At 37.1% G+C, this 25,706-nt stretch overlaps 1 pseudogene; it reads right to left on the reverse strand.

The window, feature by feature from the left end:
- Positions 1-60: 60 nt before the first annotated feature.
- LOC149005675 (putative peptide/nitrate transporter At3g43790) lies at positions 61-20,341 on the reverse strand (annotated as a pseudogene).
- Positions 20,342-25,706: the final 5,365 nt, after the last annotated feature.

The following is a 25,706-nucleotide window of genomic DNA, read 5'->3' on the forward strand; positions in this document are numbered from 1 at the left end:
AGAAAAACAGTAAATTGAACCATCTACATCAGCTATTTCAAGCATGTCCATTCTCTCCAATCACAAAGTTGGAACTTTTCCTTCGAATATTTTTCACGCATGGGGTGGTGGTAGGAACGGCCGGAATGTCATTAGCAACCCAACAAAAGTAATTACGTTCAAAATAAAGAAAACCACATGATCACCTGCAATTCAATAAGTTCATCATCATTATCAATTTTTGTTAGATTGAGGGATCATCATTATCCACCAAGATAAATAAAGAATCATGCTTATGCTCAAACTAGTTCTCAAACTAGTTCTCAAACATTCTTCCAGGGGTTGTGTGGTTTATGTCAGGGTTAAAACCCTGATAATGCAGCCCACCCTTGCAGACTGGGTGATGTGAGTTTGCAAAGCAGAGAGACTTGTGAGAAGCACTCAATCCTCTAACCAGCTAAGCTAATGCAGGGTGTTATAAGAGGGTTTCCAATAATCCATGCATTGTATAGACTACATAGTTAAGATTCAGATTTTATACCTGGGAGAAATGAAGCATGTTGGCGCTTTTGTGCCCATGAAAAGCTGCAAACATAAAAGCCCTAGGTTATTCTTGTAGCAATTTATTGTATTTGTAGTTGTACCTTGCAACATGAATTTTTTTTTTCCTATTGTCCATATGAATCTAAATAAGCTTTTATTATGGTTGATGTTTGTGTTTCACGTGAATACTTACATGATACCCGCCCCCGCTGGACCCAATGCTTTGAAGAAAGACATTGAAGTCATAGAAATGCCATTTGCTGCAGCTCTTTGATGTTGGGGCTGCCATAGCAACATCATATAAGACTCATCAGCAAAATATGAAGTCAAAATTAGTAGAGAAAGGCACACCCAAAAGGAAAAAGAAAAGTTAAGACAAAGCTAAGATCAGACTAAGGAAAAAGTGAAACTTACAACTGCAGCATTCTGCAAAATTAATAATCCAGTGACAATGGACACCTGCTCGGGGTTAAATTGTTAGTGAACAAGTGCTATGCCACAATCATTCAAGACAAAACTCTATTCTGTGCCTGTGCTACACATTGACCTATGTGTGTGAAGGGATGTGTTAGCAGTAACAATAGTAGTATCTGGAGAGAACAGATAAAACCGTATACCTATTCTTTCATTGGTTAGATTCTTTAAAGAATATTTTGACTGTTATAATTAATCTGACAGAGGGGAATATTATATTTGTTTACTTGTGGATTGATCGTTTGTGCTAAAAAAAATGGAGGTTATTCCATGACAATAGGCTCAAGATTAGAAGAAACAAACCTAAGACATTGGAAGGCATAAAGCATGAATTCAAGAATAAAAGAAAATGTCCAGATAACGTTCTCCCTTTGACAAAATTATCACGAAATGGTACTTAAAAGTTGAAGAGAACTTAATAGAACCATCTATTGGTTTAGTTCGAAGTCGGGGGCTGTTGGGCTATTCAACATTGTCCTCAAATTTATACTATGAAATTAAATTGAAGAAAACACCAAACAGAGAAAAAGAACTTGAAGTTAAAGATTAAGATGAAGTGATCACAATAAGGCTTCAACGATGAAAGTTCTATGAGGAAAAGATATTATTTTGGGTCATAGCTAGATTTTGTGAACAATGATCCTTGAATATGCATACAACATCCTTATGAGAGAGAGAGAGAGAGAGAGAGAGAGATGATATATGAAAAAATAAGCAGCAGCAGCAACAATTGAGAACTTGAGATGTACTTACAGATAGAGCATTCTTAAATATGCATACAGCATTCAGTACCACTTCGAGATGTAATCCAGATAGCCGAGCAATAAATGGGTAACTTAGTGTTAATGGAATTGATAAGAACTGCAAAATTGAAACATGACAATTTAGGCACATGTACAGAGATTGCAAATGAATGCAGTCTATCTTTGATGAGCAAAAAAACATACCCCAGAAACACGACTAACCATGACTGGTCCAAGCCACCTCTCTAAAAATGGATATACGAAAAACTGAAATAATAGAAGTCCAAATCCTATTCATGCCACAAGTAATTAGTCAGTTTATTTCCTGAATCTATAATGACTCTACGATTACAAGAAGAAATTAAAAAAAATAATGAACAGTAAATTTTCACATCTTGGAGAATACGTAAAGTCGCCTACAAACCTGAGATTGCAAGAACCAGACCAACTGCTTGAGAAGAAAAGCTTAATCCTCCAAACTTCTTTGCACTAATAGCCCATAGTGAGAATATCTGAAAAGCATAAGGGTTGGTTTTCAAATGAAAGAAATTAAAAGGCTTGATGGCATTACAAGCAAAGGTGGGAAAATTGAATTGTTAGATTTATTGATGAAAGCCCATATACTAGGGGGAAGAAAAAAACTGATGACAATCTATAAGGGAATAAGAAAACAATAAAGTAATCTCCAAATGATATAAAAGCATTTAGTTCCTAGCTTTTAGTCTTTAATCTATTCTACTTCAAAAATCATCATGCGTTTGTATGCCGTAAAAGATCAAACAAGATGAATTCCTAAGTCCAAAAGAGTCAAGTAATATTTCACAGGATAAAGAACATGGAGGAGGGTGAGTCTCGACATAAAGTTTAAGTTTCTCGGCATTGAGTATGCCATTTTGGATACAGAAGATGGAAATAAGTACATTGAGATAAGTTTGAAAAAGAAAGCTCACCTCTGAGTAAGCCATCTCTTGCAGAGAGAAAACACAATAAATAATGATGCTTGACATTAAGGGCCAGTTCGTCAAAAGACTTCCACCAGTTGTCGATGTTTCATTTTCTTCAATTTCTTCAACAGCTTCTCCATCATCAGATTCATGTGGAGGAGTTCCATCATTTTCTTCTGGATGCATATGCAAGGTTTCCTACAAAATAATCAAATATTTTCAAGTTATCAAATAAAAGCTAAAACATGATTTATTAGCCGTCATTTTAGTACAAAGAAAGTCAGAGGAATAAAAACAAACAAGCATGACTTTAGAAAGTAACTTACTGGAAGCCAGAAACAAGCAACAAGTACACATGCTGAGAAGATTGATATGACAAGGCACGGTAATAAGTACGGATACCTACAAAATATAGGCTAGCAACATTAAGCATGACAAGATCCACAGGATAAAAGAAAAGGGAATAATTAAGGAGAAAGAACTAGCAAAATTTAAGTATTTTGACAAACCTCCCAAATATTGAGTCTTTATGAAAAATATGTGGGAACCTCTCTGTAGGCTAATATACCATGATAAATTCAAAGAACTTAATCAGTAAAGTTAATAAATATTTGATGAAGCAAATATGAAGAGGGAAGAAGGTGGAGATACTCCATAAAAATTTTCATGTTAACTTGAATGATCTAAAATTGAAACCATGATTACAGATCATATATCAAACTTATTAGGAACTAAATAATTAGGTCTTCTTTATCTTCTGCATTTTTCATTCACCACATGTGAAAAACAAAGTTATAATGATACCCTGCACCCATTACCAAATATGGAAAGGAAATAAAAAAAAAAAAAAAACAAAAAACAAAATCTGGCGAGCATCGAGAAACTTTAAACCCTTCTAGGGTGGATTTTGGCTTAGTCATAAAAAACCCAATGAAAAAAAGGTAAGTGTTTCTTATAAAATATGAGCAACACCACATCCTACTAGAGCCCAAATTGGAGAGCAGGGAGAAGCTTATAAACCCTTGTTAGGGTGGACTTTGGTTAGTCATAAAACATCCAATGAAATATGAGCAACACCAAATCCTACTAGAGGGCAAACTTACATTTCTCTTACCCTAGTCAACCCTACTTGGTTATTATTTTTGAAGTGTTGTTCTGTAACAAGCTCATAATGTTCACTGGAACATCTGTAGATCTTATCATCAGCTTGATGAAATAATTTCAGGTCCTATCAGAATGGGTCGTTTAAAATAATTCCCCCAGTCTTCCATCAAATATTCAGTTTTTTCATGGAAAGTTGGGTTCAAATGCCAACCCTCGTTTGCTTACTGGCTTCATACAATTCAGAAAATTCAACTTCCATACCCATTCAAAAAATGTTGAAGGAGGGAAATCTTACATACATTACCAATTACAATATTGATTCAAAGTTGGATTCAAGCTACTCTACCAGCATTATCTCAGGCATCCTATTCGAACTCAAAATTAAACTATTCTAAAGCCAAATAAATCCTTAATAAGAAAGTAAGAACCTAGAACCCTTACTACACTAAAAGGCTCAGTTTAAATCTGGTTCTCTTCGCCTGGCTTCCAAAATGACTCATAATTCACCCATGGCAGTCTCATCTCTTGGTTACTCGTATGGCTTTCCTAGATTATCTTGAAGTCATCAGAAGATAAAGGGTTCAGCAATTCTAACTAAACTATTTTATACCCCATGACAGTTGCTGTCCAAGTATTTCATATTTAGGAGAGTTTCTCTTGCTTTAGGACTTCCTCTTGAAGAATGAAAATAACTTTTTACTTACATGAATTTTGAGGTAATTAAGTGGCTTTGATATTCAGAGAGGCTTCTCAATTTCTTTTCAAGGAAATAAAGGATTTTATTGAGATCAAGATTGATAGTGAGGAAATATAGAGGAGAGCAAAGCTCTGGGGAAGTCGGGGGTGCCTAGGGAATCTGTCTTCTTGCGGTTGAAGCCTCCTGAAGTGCCTCTCAATGGTGTAATTGGTTCCACTGTAGGTGGGAAAATTTCTTATGCAGGAGTCATGGGGACCTCGGTGCTACCTGAGATTGATTCCCTCCCTTCTCCTATTCAGGCGAGAAAGTTTCGTAGGATTGTAATCCCACAACAGGAATACGAATTACAATGAAATCAATTCCGGTTTTCTTTGATTGGACGAGCAAATTTTTGCATCACAACCATGGATGAATTGCAAGAGATTGCTAAGGGAGCTTGGAAATTGTCTAAGGGGGTGATCTTGCATTCCTTGGGGAAAGGCTTTATCATCTTTCAGTTTCATAATGAGGCAGATATGACTGAGGTGTGGCACAAAGGATTCTGGAATGTGGGTAAGCACCACATTCGTTTTCAGCGATGGCAACGGTTCGTTTACCTGATTTACCTCTTGAGTATTGGCATGAGAAAGTGCTTCTTTTAATTGTAAAGTCTGGTGGGTCGCCTGTTTCTCTTGATGGACATACTCGTCAAGGATCTATTGGTCACTATGCTAGAGTTTTGATCGAATTGGAGGTTGATGTTGTTCATGCGAATAAGTTTCAGATTGAGCGTCTTGAACCAGGGACTGTTCGAGTTTTTAGTTTTCTTCAGAAGGTGATTTTTGAGGATGGTATTCCACGGTGTTCTTTGTGTAATCGGGAAGGCCATTTGGGTCTCCATTGTAAGTTCTCTTCTAAGGTGGATGAGTTGCAGGTGCAGCCTTCAATCGTTCCAGCAGAAATTCCTACTGTGGATGGGATTCCTAACATAGGTGTGCAAATGCAGACTCCTAGTTCACTTCAACAACCCATCCGTGTGGCTTTAGAGGAGGTAGGTTTGGAGGATTCGGCAGATTCATCCAATGAAGATTTGGTTGATTCAATTTCTAATTTGAATTCAAAACTCAAATCCAATAGAGTGGTTCCTTTTGAGGTGGTAGTTGAGTCGGGTAAGAGTTTATCCCCTGATCTTTCTCTCTCTTGGAACGGATCCTTTTCAAATTCAAAAGATTTTGAACAAGGAATTGAATTTGAAGTTGGTTACAAGTCCTTCAAGTAGCGTGGACTGCTTTGTTGGAACAAGTGGGGCCCAACAAAATTTGAATGGAGTTAATGATCAGTTGGTTGAGCATCAAGTGGGACCATGTGGACACAACAAAACTCAGTTGGAGATAATGATCAGTTGGCCAAACAATTTTCGGAATTGAATTTGAATTTGGATAAACTCCTTCAAGTAGCGTGGACTGCTCTGCTAGAACAAGTGGGGCCCAGCAAAATTTGAATAGAGATCTTGATCAGTTGGTTGAGCATCAAGTGGGACCATGTGGGGCCCAGCACATTTTGGTTGGAGATAATGATTTGTTGGCCAAGAAAAATTCGGAATTGAATTCAAAGTTAGTTACAACTCCTTCAAGTAGTGTGGATTGCTCTGCTGGAACAAGTGGGTCCCAACAAAATTTAAATGAAGATAATGATTAGTTGGTTGAGCATCACGTGGGACCATGTGGGGCCCAGCAAAATTTCGGATGGAATTAATGATCTGTTGGTCCAACAAAATTCGGTTGAGCATCAAATGGGATTGTGTGGGGGCCAACAAAATTCGGATGGTTTGGAAAGCTCTTCTTTGGTCGTTCACTTCAGTATGGATGAGCAACAGTTTTTGGAAGTAGTTCTTCCTTCAAGAACTCTTCCTGATCAAGTGGAGGGTTGCTCTCATCGTCGTAAGCTTGGTCGCTCAATGAAAATTAAGAAGATTAGAGCAAACTGATGTTAATATACCCTGGATAGTATTGATAAGGAGAGAACTTGGTTTAGAGGCTGTTGGTCGCTCTCGTTTCAGATTTTGATTCATTATCTATGATTATGTGAGTTGGATCCAGTGAGGTTGGGTGTATTTTGGGGCAATTGATGTTGCGGGTTTGAGGGATGACACTTTGATAGTATGTTTGTTATTTTTCTTTTCGCTTTTTAATACAAATGACCATTTTAGCGGAAAAAAGGACTTCCTCTCTTGCCCAACAAGATTGATCTTTTCTTTTCCCGCTCTCTCCATTTATCAGATATCTTTTTGCAACTCTCCTTCCCCCACTTATAATCTACTTTCCTAACCCTGCAGCAGTAGTGTCTTCCTTCACTTCTCCTTTTTTCTCCCATAGTTATTGTAGTATGAAGAGGGATATGAATATAGTTCATAGCAAAACTAATCCATACCTGTGCAAGATAACCTCCAAGAGCTGGACCGATAATCAATCCCATGCCTCTTGATGTACTAACCTGAAAAAAATTGAGTTAACACATTACTCTCCATAAGGATAACTTTAGAATGAAAAACAAAAAAGAAAATATATCCAAAACAAGTTACTGTTTAATTCCAAGAAAGAAAGTTCCATACAACTGAAAGTCCCAAAGCACGGTATTCTTCGTTGCAAATCTCAACAGCATATGCCTGGATATAGCCAAAAGACAATGTTAATTACATGAATATTAGCTTAACAGTTCTTCCACTGATCAAATCAAGATATTTTTCGTGATATAAAGTAGGCATACCCTAACTGAACCAAGTACACAACTGAAAACTCCAAGAAAAAACCTTGTCGTTATTGCCATCCAGTAATTCGAACTAAATCCAAAGGATGTGTTGAAGATAACCACAGAAAATGTCCCGATCAGAATTATAGGCTTTCGACCATATCGATCTGCTGCCATTCCCCATAGAATAGACGTGAAAGCCCTTCCAACCATAAACGAAGCTCCTTTAAAGAAAAAAACCAAAATTGCATTATTAGGATAAACCAACATGTTGAAACTCATCCCACCAAAAAAAAAAAAAAAAAAAAAAAGCTAAAATTCATATCACGGTTGCACAAAACATTACCTATGAATCCTGCATAAAAACTGATATCTTCCACCTTTTTGGCAATATGGAAGTCCCTAGTCTGCAAATGTGTTACAAAATATAAATATATTAACTACAAATTATAAATTATAATGCACATGGAAAGAAAATTATAATACAAATTCTTAAGGGTAGTAGCATACATACCATGAAGTATACGAATGGAAACAGTGACGCAATTGGCAAAGCTGAAAAAAGAGTAGAATTATTAGCTGAACTAGTGTGAAATCTAGTCATGGAATGTTAGGTTTAGGGCTTAAGCACAATATTGTTTAAAGCATTACACCCTGAGTATCTAGATTGAAATACCCAGACTGTTGCTTCCAGCAGTATTTATGGACTAACACTAGGTTCTACGGTTAGTTGGACTCTCCCACAATGCCCATTACACCATTGGATCGTAATTGATTCGAGGGCCTATACTAGAACATACTTTGGGTATAACTCAAATACTTCATCTATATTTGAGTATGACTCAGATACCTCAACAATCTCCTCCTATGTTCTACATATGGCTCTAGCGTTAGTCCCATAAATTTAATGTTCAAACTCAATACAAAATCATTCATAACTTTCCAAAAAAGAATAGTATTCAATAAAATTCAAAAGAACACTTTGAATCAAAACATGAGTTTAAGAACAAATGTAAAACAAATGTAAACCCAATTTAATTAGAAGTTCTTCTTGGAAGTGAATTACTTATTCTCATAAAGAACAATACAACTATTCTTTGCATCCTTGAACGATTTACTTATAAAGTGAATCATCCATGTCAAGATCCATCCTAACAGCTTTTAATGATTTTACATGTCAAGCAAATATTTCCACCAAGCCAGAGGATTGAATTCGCTCCTCCATTTAATTTTTCTATCCATTGCAAATTTACCAAAATATGAACTTCACAATATATGAATTCAATCATTTGTATAAGTATCTAGTTCAATCAAAAGAACTTAGTATAACCCACATGATGACTGAAAATACCAATCCCATTCTCATCAAGTTTCTATACAAGAACAAGATCTAAATGGTTTCTTTTACAAAGAACCATTCGATGTTTCTATTTGGAATGTTAGCGTTATCATGTCCAACATAGTTATTGGTTATATCATCAAATTTAGAATGATAAAGCTATGGAAGACATATCATCAAATGTGGAATGATATAAAGATAACAATAACATCATCGAAACATATCAACACTTTTTATATTCCTTGAATGGAATAATAAGGTAATCAAGCTTCATACAAAAGTTGTTATATTATCAATGTGGAATGATTTCACAAACTTCTATACTTCACAATTTTGCCAAATTATCTGAAATATGTAAATTTTCATGAATGCTAACTATGACTAGATGAAATTTGAACAATTCAAAATAACATAGAATTGGATTAAGACATATCTATCTATATGGTCTTTAACCCTATCTCCCCCCACAATTTTGAATTTTCGGTTTGTATTTCAATTCCTTTGTAAGGGCATCTGCCATGTTCTATCATGATCACACATCAACTAAAGTGATCACTTTTTGTTCTATTATATAATTTACCACAACATGCATTAGCCTAATTTGTCTCTTCTTACCATTAAAGAGTGAATTAGCTATTATTGTTGTTGCTTAATTATCACAAAACAAACTTCAAGTTAATCATAGGAATACCTAAGATCAAATCTTTTATCCACTCTCTGCTTTATCTCTTCCTAAGGTTAGAAAATATAATTATGATTCCATAAAAGATAGAATTCAAATCAATACAAGTTCATCTCTTGGATTTCTTTTCAAAAGCCACTTCACATAGTGTAAATAATCACTAGTAGATTTGTTGTTTATATTTCTGTGCAATAAGATGCTTTAGAATTATACTTTCAAAATTTGAGGATGTCCAATTTAGAGAAGAGCATAGTTTAAAATACCATTAAGGTATCTTATAGTGCTCTTTAATAGAATTACTAGTGAATCAACTAAGCATGCCTACTGTATATGTTATGTCTGACTTAATGCAACTTATTGCATATAAGAGATTACCAATCAGTTTAGAATGATCTAATTAATTCACAGCTTTACTATCATTTGGTACAATCTTTTGTTATAATCATATGATGTCTCTACTAGTTTGCATACACTATATCCCCCATCTAGAAAATAGTTTTTCAATATAGCTAGATTGGCTAAGAGTAATTTCTTGCCCAGAAAAACTTACTTTCATACCAAGAATGGTGTCTACAACACCAAGATCCGTCATGTCAAATTCTTTAGCTAAGGTTTCTTTGATGTCACTCACTAAAGAATGATCAGAACCAATAATAAGCATGTCGTCTAACTATAAGCAAATAATTATGACCTTATTCGACACAGACTTATAGTAAAGGCATTTATCAGAGTTACTTGTTTGAAACCCAAAGCTCTTTACTTATATTTGTCAAGTTTTTATCCCATTATTTAGGTGCTTATTTAAGATCATAAAAAGATCATATCCTTCAAGTTTGCTCATATAGATTTTATAATTAATATACTCTTTGTCCATATCATTCACTCTATCAGAATCCTCAAAATTTAAAGCCGATATGAATCACTTGATATGAAACAAAAAACTTAGAGACATTTTTTATTTATTTACAAGACCAAGAATCAACGACACAAGAATCATGAGATTGAATAAAAAAACACATTAGTTTTCTATAAAATAAATTTAGACTATTTCATCCAAATTTTGTTCTCTTTCTTGTATTGATTTTAGACCTAAAGAAGGTCTCTAACTTGGTCAGGTTAATTGGACGCATATCTCCATTCAGGTGTTCTCTCTCTTTTCCTCCCTTTTCTTCTTTAAAAAAAAAAAAAAAAAAAAAAAAATCTTGACAGAAGAGAGTAAGTGGCAGTTTCTTTCTGGATTTTGATGGTGATAAAGCCATCACTTTGTTCACTTTAATTGAATCGTTTCATTTTGTATACTAATTATACTATCATACTACTAGATAAAAAGAAAACTTGAAAAAGTCGTGGTATGTATTTTAGTTGACTAAAATACCCCTCCTAAATATACATGTACCCTTTCACAAAACCCTTAAAAAAAACCCAAAACAGTTATGATATGTTTTTTTCACTCCTCCTAAATAGACATGTATCCCCTTCACAAAACCCTAAAAATAAAACCCAAAATAATTATGGTACCCTTTCGTATAACCAATGTAACCTCTTCCCTCGGAACACGCCCTTTGAAAACCTCGCACCACTTATAAGCCCATGATTCCATTTTCCACAATATCATACCACTATATAAATTATACTATTATATAAAAATACAAACAAATACATCTCTACCTTCTTTTCCTCAACCAATACATCCCTATATGGTACTTCTCAAAAATCATACCTTTTAACAGAATGCCCCTGCCAAAATAACATACCTTTTCGTCAATCAACGTATCTCTTGAGTCATCTCTTGTAATATTTGATGACCAGACAATTCCTCCAGCAGCCGATATCCAGAAAACCCAAGAGATACAGTCTCTCTAGCCGTCTCTAGAGAGAACGTCTGGTAGAATCCACTATTCTATTTACTGCAATATTCTATTTACTGTGCCTTCCGACATTGCAGTAAATAATTCCAAAAAAAAGCCATGAAGACCGGAGAAGAACATAAGAAAATGGGATCAGAGACAACCAAAGACGTAACGGCGTCTGCTGTAGCTATTGCCCGCTCCTGTACTCGATCTTGATGGCCAAATCTCTATGGATGTTTTGGATTGGAGCTAGATGTTCTCGAGATCATTAATGGAGTTTCCCAAGCCTCCTCAACCTCAGGTGAGGCAATAATAGTAGTAGCAACAACAACAATCGCTTGCGTAGTCTATATTGCAACATCTACTTGGTTACTCCATCCATAAACGAGGAGAGATAGAGGGGAAGGACTTCGAAGATGATTGTGCTAAACGAGGGAGAAGGAGAGGCAGATGGAGGGAGAAAGACTCCTGAGATGGCTGTTGAAGACAAGCCCCTGGCAAATATTTCAGAGGCATTCAAAGAAGTTGCATCCACCGTAAGTTCAGAAACCCTCAAACTTCTTTTACCAGTATAAAACGCTACAAAAATTCAAAGCCCAAATTCGATGACATAGTTTAAGATTCTTTTCAGGTGAACGATTTGTCTGAATTTACTTTATTCTTCCTACAGGGCAAAGATTAATGAAGAATCGTATTCGTTTTCAATTTGTGGCAGTTTTGCCCTTCCGAGGTTTTTCCCAGTTTTGGTTTTCCATTTTACCGTACAAATCAAGTAGCTTTAAAGCGAAAGATTCATTGTTTGTATCAGTTGATGCAGGTAGGGCAATTTCCACCATTATTCATAACTTCAGCATATGTCATTTTGGTGATTCAAATCAGGTATGGGGTTTGTTATTCTACCTCTTCTTCTATGAAGAAAAACTTGGAATCCTTCAATTTGACTAATTGTGTTATTCCCAGATTGACACTGAGGGGGGGGTGAATCAGTGTCTTCAAAAATTCACCACAATGTGGCTGGGTCTACCAGACAGTGTACCACCACTCTGCAATCAAGGCACTCCAATATGTGCAACAAAGAAAAATAAACAAAAACGCAATGCACCAGAGTTTACGTGGTTCAGCCAAATTGCCTACATCCACGGAATAATACCCAACATAGGGTTTCGTATATTACTCAATACACTCTTAGATATTTTGACTGCTACAACAGTCCAGGAACACCAATCCCTGCTTTAGTCTAAAATGCAATTCAGACAAGGGCACCAACCCCAACCCCCTAGACAAGCTCCAACTTGCTAGGTCACATTATTTTGACTGCTACAACAGTCCAGGAACACCAATCCTTGTTATAGTCTAAAATGCAATTTAGACAAAGGCACCAACCCCAACCCCCTAAACAAGCTCCAACTTGCTAGGTCACAATGTAAACCAATAATTCAAGTTCCCCAAATTACATTCATGAGCTAGATTCTTATCACTAAACATAACCTAGAAAATAATAGACAATCATTTGTAAATACGGGTTACCTCAACTTGTGTAAGATGCATGGTAACAATACTTGTTTCTCTTTTTCTCCAACTCTTTTTTTTTTTTCTCTTTTCAATCTTTTTCAGTTTTCTCTATTTAAAAAAGCCATACAACCATGTTCCCTTCTTTTCTTCTGCTGCTTCTTCTTTCTTCTCTTTCACTTTCTTTCTTGTTCAGCAAAACAAAAGACTTCTTATTCACAAGCTTCAAATCTCCATAGCCAACCAACGTCTTCTGGTTCGACCTCCATGCTATTCCCAAGCTTCTCAAAAACGTCCTCCCTTTTGCTGGAGTTTGCTCTCCTTTTATAGATTAATTTAACTCAGAGTTTGAATCAAACTCAGAGTTCCTATCTGACTTAAACAAGGAGTGTTTTAACGTACAAATCGGACTAACTTCTAGATCTCCAATGAACAATCCCACCGTTGGATTTGAAGATCAAGAAGTCGTGAAGCTCTCCTCCAAAAATCGGCTCAATCGGACACCGGATGACCATCCGATGAAGAGGTTGATCAAAACTGGACTCAGAGTTTGAATCAAACTCAGAGTTCCTATCTGACTTAAACAAGGAGTGTTTTGACGTACCAATCGGACTAACTTAGAGATCTCCAATGAACAATCCCACCGTTGGATTTGAAGATCAAGAAGTCGTGAAGCTCTCCTCCAAAAATCGGTTCAATCGAACACTGTATGACCATCCGATGAAAGGGTTGATCAACGCTGGACAGAGACCCTCAAAAACGGGATTCTTGAGTTTTCTTTATTTGAATTGGATTCTTTCTCTCAAATCTAATTTCCATATCAAAGCCCACTTAAGTTGCCAACAATGACAACACCTTCATTTTAGGCCAATGGAACAACAATCTCCCCCTTTGGGATTGTTGGCAACTCAACCTCCTTTTCTCTTTTCTCTCCCCCTTTGACAACAAGTACAAAGGGTGCTTTGTGCTCCCCCTACTATAGAGCTCCCCCTACATAGACTCTTCCATAGGAGTGCCCACCGCACCTTCCTATCCTATGGAGAAATGATGTTCTATGTATTTTCTCACTTACTCCCCCTTGGAGCCACAACCCCAAGCTTTACTCTTAATCTCAAAACTATGTTTGGACAGTGGTTTTGTGAAGATATCAGCCACTTGATTTTCTGTGAGAACAAACTCTAAACTCACTTCACCTTTTTGACATGGACCACATACATGATTTGAAGGCCTTTTAATCTTTGGAAGATCTCTCACAACTTCCCTTTTACTGAGCTTGGCAAGATTCTTGAGATTTATATGCCCCAATCTCCTATGCCATAACAAGCTTTCATCCTCTTGACTCACCATGCACCTGTCTTCACTAGTGTTTGATAAGACATATAAGTTTCCGGTTGTTCTGGTTCCTAAAACCACTGCTTTGCCATTTTTTGGCTTCTTGATTTCACAACCTTCTTTAGTGAAAAGAACTTCATATCCACCATCACAGATTTGGCTCACACTAAGAAGATTGTGTTTGAGCCCACTCACATATAGAACATTATTGGATTTTAACTTTCCTTCATCCAGCTTAACTGAGCCTCTACCTTCAATCTTGGCCCCATCATTGTTGCCAAATCTCACTGAACCACCTTTCACTACATCAAGGCTTGAGAACCTATTCTTGTCACCTGTCATATGTGTAGAACATCCACTATCAAGAATCCAAGGTGTCTTGCTACTATGAGCCTTGAAAGCTGTTTGAACTACCAAGGAATTTATCATTTTCCCTTTTTGTCCTTTCTCAACCCAAACTGCTTTATCTGATACATCAATAGGTTCCATCGGTTTTCTTTGAATTGTTTGTGCATGTCTTTGAGCTAGCTTTTGGGGAAGGTTTATCTCCTTCTGTGAAGGAAGAGCAGTCCAACAATACCTTGCAATATGTCCCAACTTGAAACATCTGAAGCATTCTATTTTAACCTTATCCAATGGAGCAAATCTGTTTATGTTGTTGAATGCCACAACCTTGTTTTGTCTTCTACAGTTTGCCACTTTATGTCCAAAGTTGTTGCATCCATAACATAAGCTCCAGTATTGCCTTCTTTACTCATCTTTGGCTTGGTCTTCCCAATATATGGATTCTTTTGGTGCTCCTCATCAAGACTCATTGGATTTGTTGTATTTCTATTTCCATTGGTCTTATTTACATTTGAACATTCCCCCTTTGAGTATCCAAGACCAGTTTTAATATGAGGTGACCTCTGAACACTCAAGATCTCATCTAGTACCTTATCTCTTCCCCAAGTAGAAGTAAAGTGAGTAGTCCCTGTCACTTGATTTTCAACTGTCTTGTCCTTAAAGTTCAATGTAACTGGAGTGGATGATGTGGTAGCTTCTATATAACTCCTCTTTTGTTCTCCTTCAAGTTCTGATCTTAACATTCCAACTTCTTTCTCAAGTTCTTCACACTCTTCACACTTGAGAGAGAGGTAAGATGATGAGTCATTTATAACATGTTCCAGTTCACTAATTGTGACAGTCAACTCCTTGATTGTTGTCTCAGAATTTTCAAGTTGATTCTTCATTTCTCTATTTTTCTTCCTTTCCTTTTTGAGATCAAGCAAGGCAGAGTACAACTCACCAACATAATCAATTTCACCTTCGGTGTCTTCATTATCATCAGACTTTTCTTTAGTTTGAGGTGATTCATCATCTTCAATAGCCATGAATAAAACCTCATCAGTTGAGTCATTGTCTTCATCTGATTCTTCTTCAGAGAAGTATCATTCATTCTTAGTCAAAAGACTTCTCCTTTTGAAATGGCTTTTCTTTTTCTTTGGTAAGAATTTTTTCTTTCCCTTCAAATCATTTCTCTCTTCCTCTTCATCTTCCTCTTCATCTATGTTTCCTCTCTTAGGACATTTAGAGGCAAAGTGTCCTATTCCACCACAACCGAAGCACTTAAAAGGTGCTTTTCCCTTGTGTTTACCTGTTCCTTTCTTAAACTTTCTAGCTAAGTAAGCTATAAGTTCATCATCAGAGTCTTCAGATTCTTTTTCTTCTTTGACCCTTAGCTTCTTCATTGCTTTGAATGCTGCTTCCTTCTTTGTGAACTTGCCATTTTCAGTTCTCATCTCATAGGTTTTAAGTGTTCCATGTACTTCATCAATAGTGATTGTATCCAAGTCTTTGGCTTCTTCAATGGCCGAGACTTTGGAGTCATATTTGGGAAGCACGAGATCGGAGAATCTTCCGACATATCACGAATTTTTCAATTTTTTCTCCAACTCCTCCGATGGAGTTTACAACCTCATTTACTTTGACCGTGTAGTCATCTATGTCTTCTTCTTCAGTCATCTTAAGACTTTCAAATTGTGCTCCCGAAGATTTGCAGTTTGGCTTTCTTAACTTTGATGTCCCCTTCATAGATGCTTATCCACCTGTCCCAGACTTCTTTAGCTGTATCACAGTCCATTACTTTAGCCATGACTTCTTCATTCAGCCCAAACATGATAGCATTTAATGCCCTGAGATTGTGTGCATAAGCCCTTTTTGCCTCATTGTCTATAAGCAGAGCTACTGATTCCTCATAGCCATTAATCACAGACTGCCATACATCATACCCTAGAGATCCAATGTATATCTGCATTCTTCTTTTCCAAAAAACATATCCTGTACCATCAAAAATAGAAATTTTCCCAAAGTCTTTGGAGTTGCCTTCACTTGTGGCCATTCTTACAAACTCTCTGATCAAATCCCGAAGTGGTTACACTTCTCTTCACGGGAACTTGGCTCTGATACCAATTGTTATTCCCAGATTGACACTGAGAGGGGGGGTGAATCAGTGTCTTCAAAAATTCACCACAATGTGGCTGGGTCTACCAGATAGTGTACCACTACTCTGCAATCAAGGCACTCCATTATGTGCAACAAAGAAAAATAAACAAAAACGCAATGCACCAGAGTTTACGTGGTTCAGCCAAATTGCCTACATCCACGGAATAATACCCAACATAGGGTTTCGTATATTACTCAATACACTCTTAGATATTTTGACTGCTACAACAGTCCAGGAACACCAATCCCTGCTTTAGTCTAAAATGCAATTCAGACAAGGGCACCAACCCCAACCCCAACCCCCTAGACAAGCTCCAACTTGCTAGGTCACATTATTTTGACTGCTACAACAGTCCAGGAACACCAATCTCTGTTATAGTCTAAAATGCAATTTAGACAAAGGCACCAACCCCAACCCCCTAAACAAGCTCCAACTTGCTAGGTCACAATGTAAACCAATAATTCAAGTTCCCCAAATTACATTCATGAGCTAGATTCTTCATCACTAAACATAACCTAGAAAATAATAGACAATCACTTGTAAATACGGGTTACCTCAACTTGTGTAAGATGCATGGTAACAATACTTGTTTCTCTTTTTCTCCAACTCTTTTTTTTTTTCTCTTTTCAATCTTTTTCAGTTTTCTCTCTTTAAAAAAGCCATACAACCATGTTCCCTTCTTTTCTTCTGCTGCTTCTTCTTTCTTCTCTTTCACTTTCTTTCTTGTTCAGCAAAACAAAAGACTTCTTATTCACAAGCTTCAGATCTCCATAGCCAACCAACGTCTTCTGGTTCGACCTCCATGCTATTCCCAAGCTTCTCAAAAACGTCCTCCCTTTTGCTGGAGTTTGCTCTCCTTTTATAGATTAATTTAACTCAGAGTTTGAATCAAACTCAGAGTTCCTATCTGACTTAAACAAGGAGTGTTTTAACGTACAAATCGGACTAACTTCTAGATCTCCAATGAACAATCCCACCGTTGGATTTGAAGATCAAGAAGTCGTGAAGCTCTCCTCCAAAAATCGGCTCAATCGGACACTGGATGACCATCCGATGAAGAGGTTGATCAAAACTGGACTCAGAGTTTGAATCAAACTCAGAGTTCCTATCTGACTTAAACAAGGAGTGTTTTGACGTACCAATCGGACTAACTTAGAGATCTCCAATGAACAATCCCACCGTTGGATTTGAAGATCAAGAAGTCGTGAAGCTCTCCTCCAAAAATCGGTTCAATCGGACACTGTATGACCATCCGATGAAAGGGTTGATCAACGCTGGACAGAGACCCTCAAAAACGGGATTATTGAGTTTTCTTTATTTGAATTGGATTCTTTCTCTCAAATCTAATTTCCATATCAAAGCCCACTTAAGTTGCCAACAATGACAACACCTTCATTTTAGGCCAATAAAAAAAAAAAAAAAAAAAAAAAATATTAAAAAAATTTTTTAAAAAAAAAAAAAAAAAAAAAAAAAAAAAAAAACCCCAAAAAAAAAATAATTCTTTTTTTTTTTTTAAAAAAAAAAAAAAAAAAAAAAAAAAAAAAAAAGGGGGGGTGCCCCCCCCCAAGGGTTTTTTTTAAAATACATTTTTGCGCCCCCCACAGCAGTTTGCAGAGTATGTACAGTTAGTTTGGTGCAAAGCACATCATGAATTCAAGGTACCGGCTCACTCATTTCCCTTCCATCTCATTGAATTATTTACGATATCCAGAACTGTTATTTTTCTTTAAGCTTTGTACTATAACTGTTGTTTTTCTTAAAGTTTTGATTTTCCTGGTCTCCCTACTCAGATTATAATTGGTCTAACAACATTGAAATTGTGCAGATTGAACGGGTCGTATAATTCTCAACCTGGATATGGCTCACTTCTCAATCAAGAAGACTACTCAGCTATTGATGAAGGAAATTGGTAGCCAGGTCATCCACTGGCTCTATCTTAATCTATATTCTATTCTTTTAAGATTGTTATCTCTCAGCTGACTTCTGAAGTGTTTAAATTGTGGCTACTGATAAGTGTATTATGTTTCACCTGTTTTTGAAGGTATCATTCTCAACTTAGCCATCAAAGAAAGTACATTTTTAACTCTAATTGAGGGAATAACATAACATTTGGTACTGTTTTTGGCTGCAGGTTGTGATGTGCAAGCAATAGCTCAGAACCAGTGTGGGCACTTATAGAACAAGGAAGGCTTTGCTGCTCTGTTTTCTCCGTCCATGTCCAGAATACCTTGGGTGGTTTTGCTGCCCTGTTCCCGTAGAAGAATTTTATGAGCAAATATCTATCAGTCCCCTATTTTTTGGATTCTTGGGGGCACTTTTGGGCTTTGGATTTCTATCACTCTCACCCCTTCTTCTCTCATGGTAATTTTTTATTCCCAAATTAATCTCAAATTTTTTAAACCCAAAGTGTTTCTTTCTTCTAATCTTCTCAAAGTTGTAGGGAACTTTACTGTTCAATCACAGGTATGACCTCTTCCTCAATCGTTTTTTCCCACTATCTAGGTCTTCTGAGGTTGTTTTTTCCCTCCTATTCGAGTATAATAGTGTTCCACAAAGTTCGAAATAAGAAGGAAATAAGAGTTTACAACCACCAATCATTCATTCTTTTTTCTCTTCTTTTCACTCTTCTTCCGCCGCACAGGCCTTTTGAGTCCACAGATACTTTGTTCAAAAATGGTAAAAGAATGAGATATTCATATGTTTTTCAGTAATTAGTATGAATTCTTGCCCATGAATATATGTGATTAGGATTTACAGTATATATAATAAAATATGATTTACACTTTGTTGGGTTACAAGAGTTTTAACTTCTAATTCTATACAACTAAGGCTCTTTTTTGTATCAATAATATTTCTCATTTATCTTTGTATTTGATATGATAACAAGTTAAGAATCGGTTTTATCTACACAACAGGGAGAAACAATGGGAGAAGAAAAAGCCATCTCTGAATTGTTTCAGACTATCATGGAGGACTATAGCGACTGTGTAATTCCTCCCTTGTCACACCTCTACTCTTTCCCTGAAACCACCGCCACCAGTACCAGATTCAGAGGCAGAAAAGCCCAGTTAATTGCCACAAGAGAGAATTCCGAGAGAGGACACTGCGATGGTGGAACAACAGAGGAGAAAAAAAGCAGCAGAGCTCTATCAGGTTCTTCGAACCATGGTTCCTACCGTCCATCATAAGGTCAGTTCTGCTCATGTTTTCTTCTGTACACACTGTTCTTCTGAGAATAAACGAAAATGCTGATAAACTCTTTTCCACAGCCTAGCAGCACCCAAGCGACGGTGGTCATGGAGACAGTCAATTACATTAGAGAACTGGAGGAGAAGCTTGCGAAAATGGAGGCAGCAAAGAAAGCTTCATCAGTGGAAGCACCAGCATTAATGGTGGCAAAATCAAGTACCCACCCGAATTCTAATTCTTCATCATCAGTAGATGTGATGGTTTCGGGAGATATTGCTCTCTTTGGTATAGAATCGGTTACGCGGAAGGGTTTTGCAGTGAAGGCATTGATGAGGGTGTTGGAGAATCACCAGGCAGAGGTACTGGCAGCTAACATTAATGCTAACGCAATTAAACTTTGAACCGAGCTGATCCTACGGTCGGTTTAATTAAAGCAATTAAACCGAGCCAATATCACTTTTAGACCTTTCGCTACTTGGAGTCAGTGCCAACCCGATAAAAAATTGATTATAACCACAAGACAAAACAAGTATTAAATTAACTTTGTACTTCATGCAATATAAAACGTTGAGAAAGGTAGGATTGATCTAAACCGTATTAAATGGAACGAACAAAGCATTACTTACAACTAGATAACGAGCACAGCCAAATGAGCGCAAGGTGCTTAAAAGGAACCCCAGTTTCACCTGCAATCCTCTGCCTGGTCCGGCAACCGGCACAGTTTTGAAAGTAGACTGCCTCCATTGTTGACGATGAAATACAATTAGAAGAACAGTGAGAGAGGAAGAAAGAAGGTTGCTCTCAGGTTGGAGAAAGAAACTGACGCGTATGTATAGAGCTTACCAGCGCTTTGTTAAAAGATTATTAAAGGGCGCATATATATCTCTAGAGAGATTCAGGTTCTTACGCGTAGTGCAGTGCGGTTTGTAAACATTTTTCACCGGATCAGTTTGTTAGGATACGCAGGCTTTCTCAGTATGTCTTACCAACTGCTGAAATTCTTTGTTAGGATACACGTTCAAATTTGTTATAGAAAATCAGTTTGTTATAGAAAATCAGGAGATAGTTCAGTAGCTTTTAAGTTTTCCACGTGATCATCCCCATAACGGCAGGGACTCATCGGACTTTAAAGTGGTCCCTGTGGTCCTAGACCAAAGGTGGTTAGCAGTCTCGGATTTTTATCCGCTCCAGTTTTGAGACGCTCCAGTTCCCTCATGTTTGCCATTGGATGATGAACATCTGTCACATACCAATCCTATGGTTATCCATCCTCCAACTCTTAACCATAGTTAAATATGACTCACCTGTCCTAACTAATGTTAGTCTTTGTTAGGTTTTTTATTAAAATCTATATTATCTATATATTAAGTTTCAAAATTAATTTTTGCATTTCTTTTATTTAATTGTTTTGTTTGTGTGTGGGACCCTTGAGGTAAGGGTGGTAATGAGGCACCATGAGGTAAGGGTGGTAATGAGGCACCATGAGTAAGAGAGGCCCTTCATGACCATTGGTTAAAGGAGGCCCTTCATGGCTTTGGTTATGAGGCTCTTAATGACATTGGTCATGGGTCTTAAAGGTCTTGATCATGGTCACGAGGTGGGCTAACTTGAATGGTGGAATTACTCAAATTCTAACTCTTGACCTTTATTTCTCATTTCAACTTCATGACCATTCATGGCCATTACCATGAGTGGGGGTTAAGGTCTTTGAATGGGTTAAAGCCTATTCATTCCAAAGAAGTGAATATGAGAGTTACTTCCCCAAGTAGTGGGGTGGTTAGGTCAAGGGGGTTTATTCACATTAGTGGAGGAGGGACAAACCATTGATTCTCCATTAGTGGAGAATTGATTCTCCCCTTGTGGGGAGGTGTGGTTTGGGCCTATATAAACCCAACTCTTCCTTGCAAATTGTGTGCTATTGTGACACTCCTCACTCACATTTTTGTTTTACAAAGTTCATATCTTTCTTGAGTTGTCTAAGTGTTGTGCTCTAGCTTTTGGCTCCTTGAAGGGACTAGAAGAACTACCTCATCTTCTAGTTGGAGGTTGCTTTATCTTGGAGGTGGTGGTGCGAAGAACCCTTGGTAGTAGGGTGCATCAATTACCTTAAAGACAGCATCAAGGTGTGACTCAACCTCATCGATCAGTGGTTCGTTCGGTTGCTACTTCAAGCTCTTCAGATTTGCTAAAGATCTTCATCTCTCAATTGTATTGCAATTTCACTTTTGTATGTTTGAAGAATTTGTAATACAATTACCCCAACAAGTTTAAGGTAATTGATCTTGGAAGATCCAATGGCAAGTCTTGGAGATGGCGACTTCAACAAAGATGGAGACAACAACATTGAGGTTGTTGATGGAATTAACACCGGAGGAGATCCTTCAAACAATTCCGTTGAAGGTAACGTCAACAAACAAGATGTTATCCCGGATTTGGGTAAGATGAGGATTGTCACTGAGTTCGACAAAATCGAACAGTTTGGAGGTCAAAACTTCAAAAGATGGAGGCAAATGTTGCTATTTGCCTTAGCCCAAATTGGGGTGGCATTTGCCTTGACTGAACCCATGCCAGAAAAAAGTAATGATCCTATTAAGGAGGGCAAAAGGGTGGCTTGGATTCAAGCGGACTACCAATGCAATAATCGAATTTTAAATGCATTATCTAATGACTTATACCATGTGTATAGTTCATTAGAATATGCCTATTCGATTTGGGATGCTTTGGTTAAAAAGTATTCTCTTGAAGATGCTGGTTCAAAGAAATACTTGGTGGCTAGCTTTCTAAAATTTACTATGAAAGATAGTGACACAATATCAACCCAAATTGATTTATTTCAAATTGTGGTTGGAAAGTTAGCAAAAGAGAAAATGGTCTTACCTGAAGAATTTGTAACCGGTGCCTTGATTGAGAAACTTCCACCTTCATGGAATGCTTTCAAGATGTCTATGAAATATAAGAAGACAGGATTGACCTTAGACCAGTTGGTTGTAAGGATCAAGATTGAAGAAAGGAACCGATTCAAAGACAAGGGTGAAAAAGACCTTGGAGAAAGTCGTCTAAAAGCGAACTTGGTGGAAACCAACAAGCAAAACAAGAAGAGGAAAAGTCATCAAGACTATGATGAGTCTTCTAAGAAGAAGAAATTGGCTTGTTTTGTTTGTGGAAAGGTTGACCATTTCAAAAAAGATTGTAGGTTCAAGAAGAAAAAAACTGAAAATGTGAACCTAGTTGAAGATGATGTGTTTGTAGCTATGATCACAGAAGCCAATCTGCTTGAAAAACCAAAGGATTGGGTGTTGGATAGCGGTGCTACAAGACACATCTGTGGTGATCTCAAGATGTTTTCCTCTTATTCCATGGGCTCAAATGATGAAAAGGTATTTATGGGAAATTTCCAAAGTGCCCATGTTATGGGAAAAGGTAAGGTGACTTTGAAACTCACTTCGGGGAAGACTATTGTTCTCACCAATGTCCTTCATGTGTCGGATATTAGGCGAAATTTAATTTCAATTCCTTTGCTTAATAAAGTAGGAATGAAGTTGGCTTTTGAAAGTGATAAGGCAATTATCACAAAAAACAATGTATTTGTGGGAAAGGGATATCTTAGTGAGGGATTGTTTGTACTTAGTATTTCTAATGTTGTAATTGAAAAGGCTAATACCTCTTCTGCTTACTTTGTTGTTTCGTCTAATTCTTTTGATTTGGCATGGTAGGTTAGGTCATAGTAGTGTAAAATATATCACCAAACTATGCAAATTAGGGATGATCACCGAAAAGGTGGAATCTCCCAAGGACAAGTGTAAAACTTGTGTGGAGGCTAAGTTAACCAAAATGCCTCACAAGACTATGGATAGAAAGAGTTATCTCTTGGAATTGATCCATAGTGACTTATGTGACTATAAGTCATATGAGTCAAGGGGAGGAAACAATTATGTTATCACCTTCATAGATGATTATTCTAGATATACCATGATTTATTTGCTCAAATCAAAGGATGATGCCGGAAAGGCATTTATATCTTACAAAACGGAAGTTGAAAATCAACTTGGCAAGAAGATTAAAAGACTTAGAACCGATAGAGGGACTGAGTATTTTAATCTTAATAAGTTTTGTGAGGAAAATGGAATTATCCATGAAACGACCGCTCCTTACCAACCGGAATCAAATGGGGTAGCGGAAAGGAAAAATAGATCTCTTAAAGAGATGATGAACTCCATGTTGTTGAGTTCTAATGTACCACTTGATATGTGGGGGGAAGCCATGTTGACTTCATGTTATCTATTAAATAGAATCCCACATAACAAGACCGGTATGGTTCCATTTGAAAAATGGTTTGGTAGAAAACCAAGTATAAAACATTTACGTGTTTGGGGTTGTTTGGCCAAGGTGTTATTACCGGATTCCAAGAAAAGGAAACTAGGTCCCAAAACATGTGATTGTGTGTTCTTGGGGTATGCGATAAATAGTACGGCATACCGTTTCATGGTAATTAAATCCATGGATGATGTTATTGAACCAAATAGCATCATAGAATCAAGGGACGTTGAGTTCTTTGAAAGATTATTCCCCTTTAACTCCGCCTTACCTATAAGTAAAGAGAGCCAATTGATCAATGGGGAGTTGGATCCAATTGATGAGAATATCAATCAATTGGGTATTAGTGATGGGAATCAATCAAGAACAAGCAAACGACTCAAAAGACCCAAATATAAGGATGATGAGTGACTTGTTTACTTGGTAGATAAGGATCCTCTTAATTATAAAGAGGCTATCACATCACTAGATGCCATCTTTTGGAAGGAGGCAATCAAGAGTGAACTTGATTCAATCTTGGCGAATAATACTTGGGAATTGGTAGATTTACCAATTGGCTCTAAAACTTTGGAGACCAAGTGGATATTTCGAAAGAAGTTAAAAAGTGATGGGTCCCTTGATCGTTTCAAGGCTAGACTTGTTGTCAAGGGATTTAGGCAAAAACCAAACATCGATTATTTTGACACATTTGCCCCTGTGTCAAGAATTGCCTCAATAAGAGTTATGTTGGCAATTGCGTCAATACATAACTTGGTCATCCATCAAATGGATGTAAAAACTGCTTTTCTAAATGGTGATTTAGAAGAGGAAATTTATATAAAACAACCAGAAGGTTGTATTGTAAAAGGACAAGAGCAAAAAGTTTGCAAGCTTAGAAAATCCTTATATGGATTGAAGCAAGCGCCTAAGCAATGGCATGAAAAATTAGACAAGGCTCTAATTTCAAATGGCTTTATCATCAACAATGCCGAAAGGTGCTTATATAGCAAGTTTCACGGTGGTAAAGGCGTATTTATTCTATTATACGTAGATGATATGTTGATAATGGGGACGAGCTTGGCAGTAGTGAATCAAACTAAGCATATTTTGATGTCTAATTTTGACACAAAAGACTTAGGGGAAGCTGATATGATTCTTGGGATCAAGATCATCAAGCAAGGGAATTGTATTTCACTATCTCAAGCTCGTTATATGGAAAACATACTTACAAAGTATGGCTACCATGAACTTTCAGCAGTCAAAACACCTTTTGAGGTGGGATGTCATTTGAAAAGGAACTTGGGTGAACTAGTGAACCAGAAAAGGTATGCACAAATCATTGGTTCAGTTTCATATCTTATGAATTGTACACGTCCGGATATTGCTCTTGCGGTTGGAAAGTTGAGTCAACATACTCAAAATCCTAGTAAAGAGCATTGGAGTGCAATTGATAGATTACTAAGGTACCTAAAAGGTACTATAGACTATAGTTTACACTATAGTGGTAAACCAACAGTTTTAGAAGGGTATTGCGATGCTAATTGGATTTCGGATACAAACGAATCCTTAGCCACTATTGGGTATGTGTTTACACTAGCAGGTGGTGCAATCTCTTGGAAGTCCACAAAGCAATCATGTGGAACAGGTTCTACCATGGAAGTTGAGTTCATAGCTTTAGAGAAGGCGAGAACGAAGGCGAATGGCTTAGAAGTTTAATGGCGGATATACCATTGTGGGAAAAACCGACGCCATCGGTATCACTACATTGTGATAACCAAGCGGCTATTCACTTAGCCAAGAATAAGGTGTACAATGG

This window comes from Hakea prostrata, chromosome 9 (genome assembly GCF_041222555.1).
Source record: "Hakea prostrata isolate BN-2017 chromosome 9, UWA_Hpros_2, whole genome shotgun sequence".
NCBI classification, from domain to species: Eukaryota; Viridiplantae; Streptophyta; class Magnoliopsida; order Proteales; family Proteaceae; genus Hakea; species Hakea prostrata.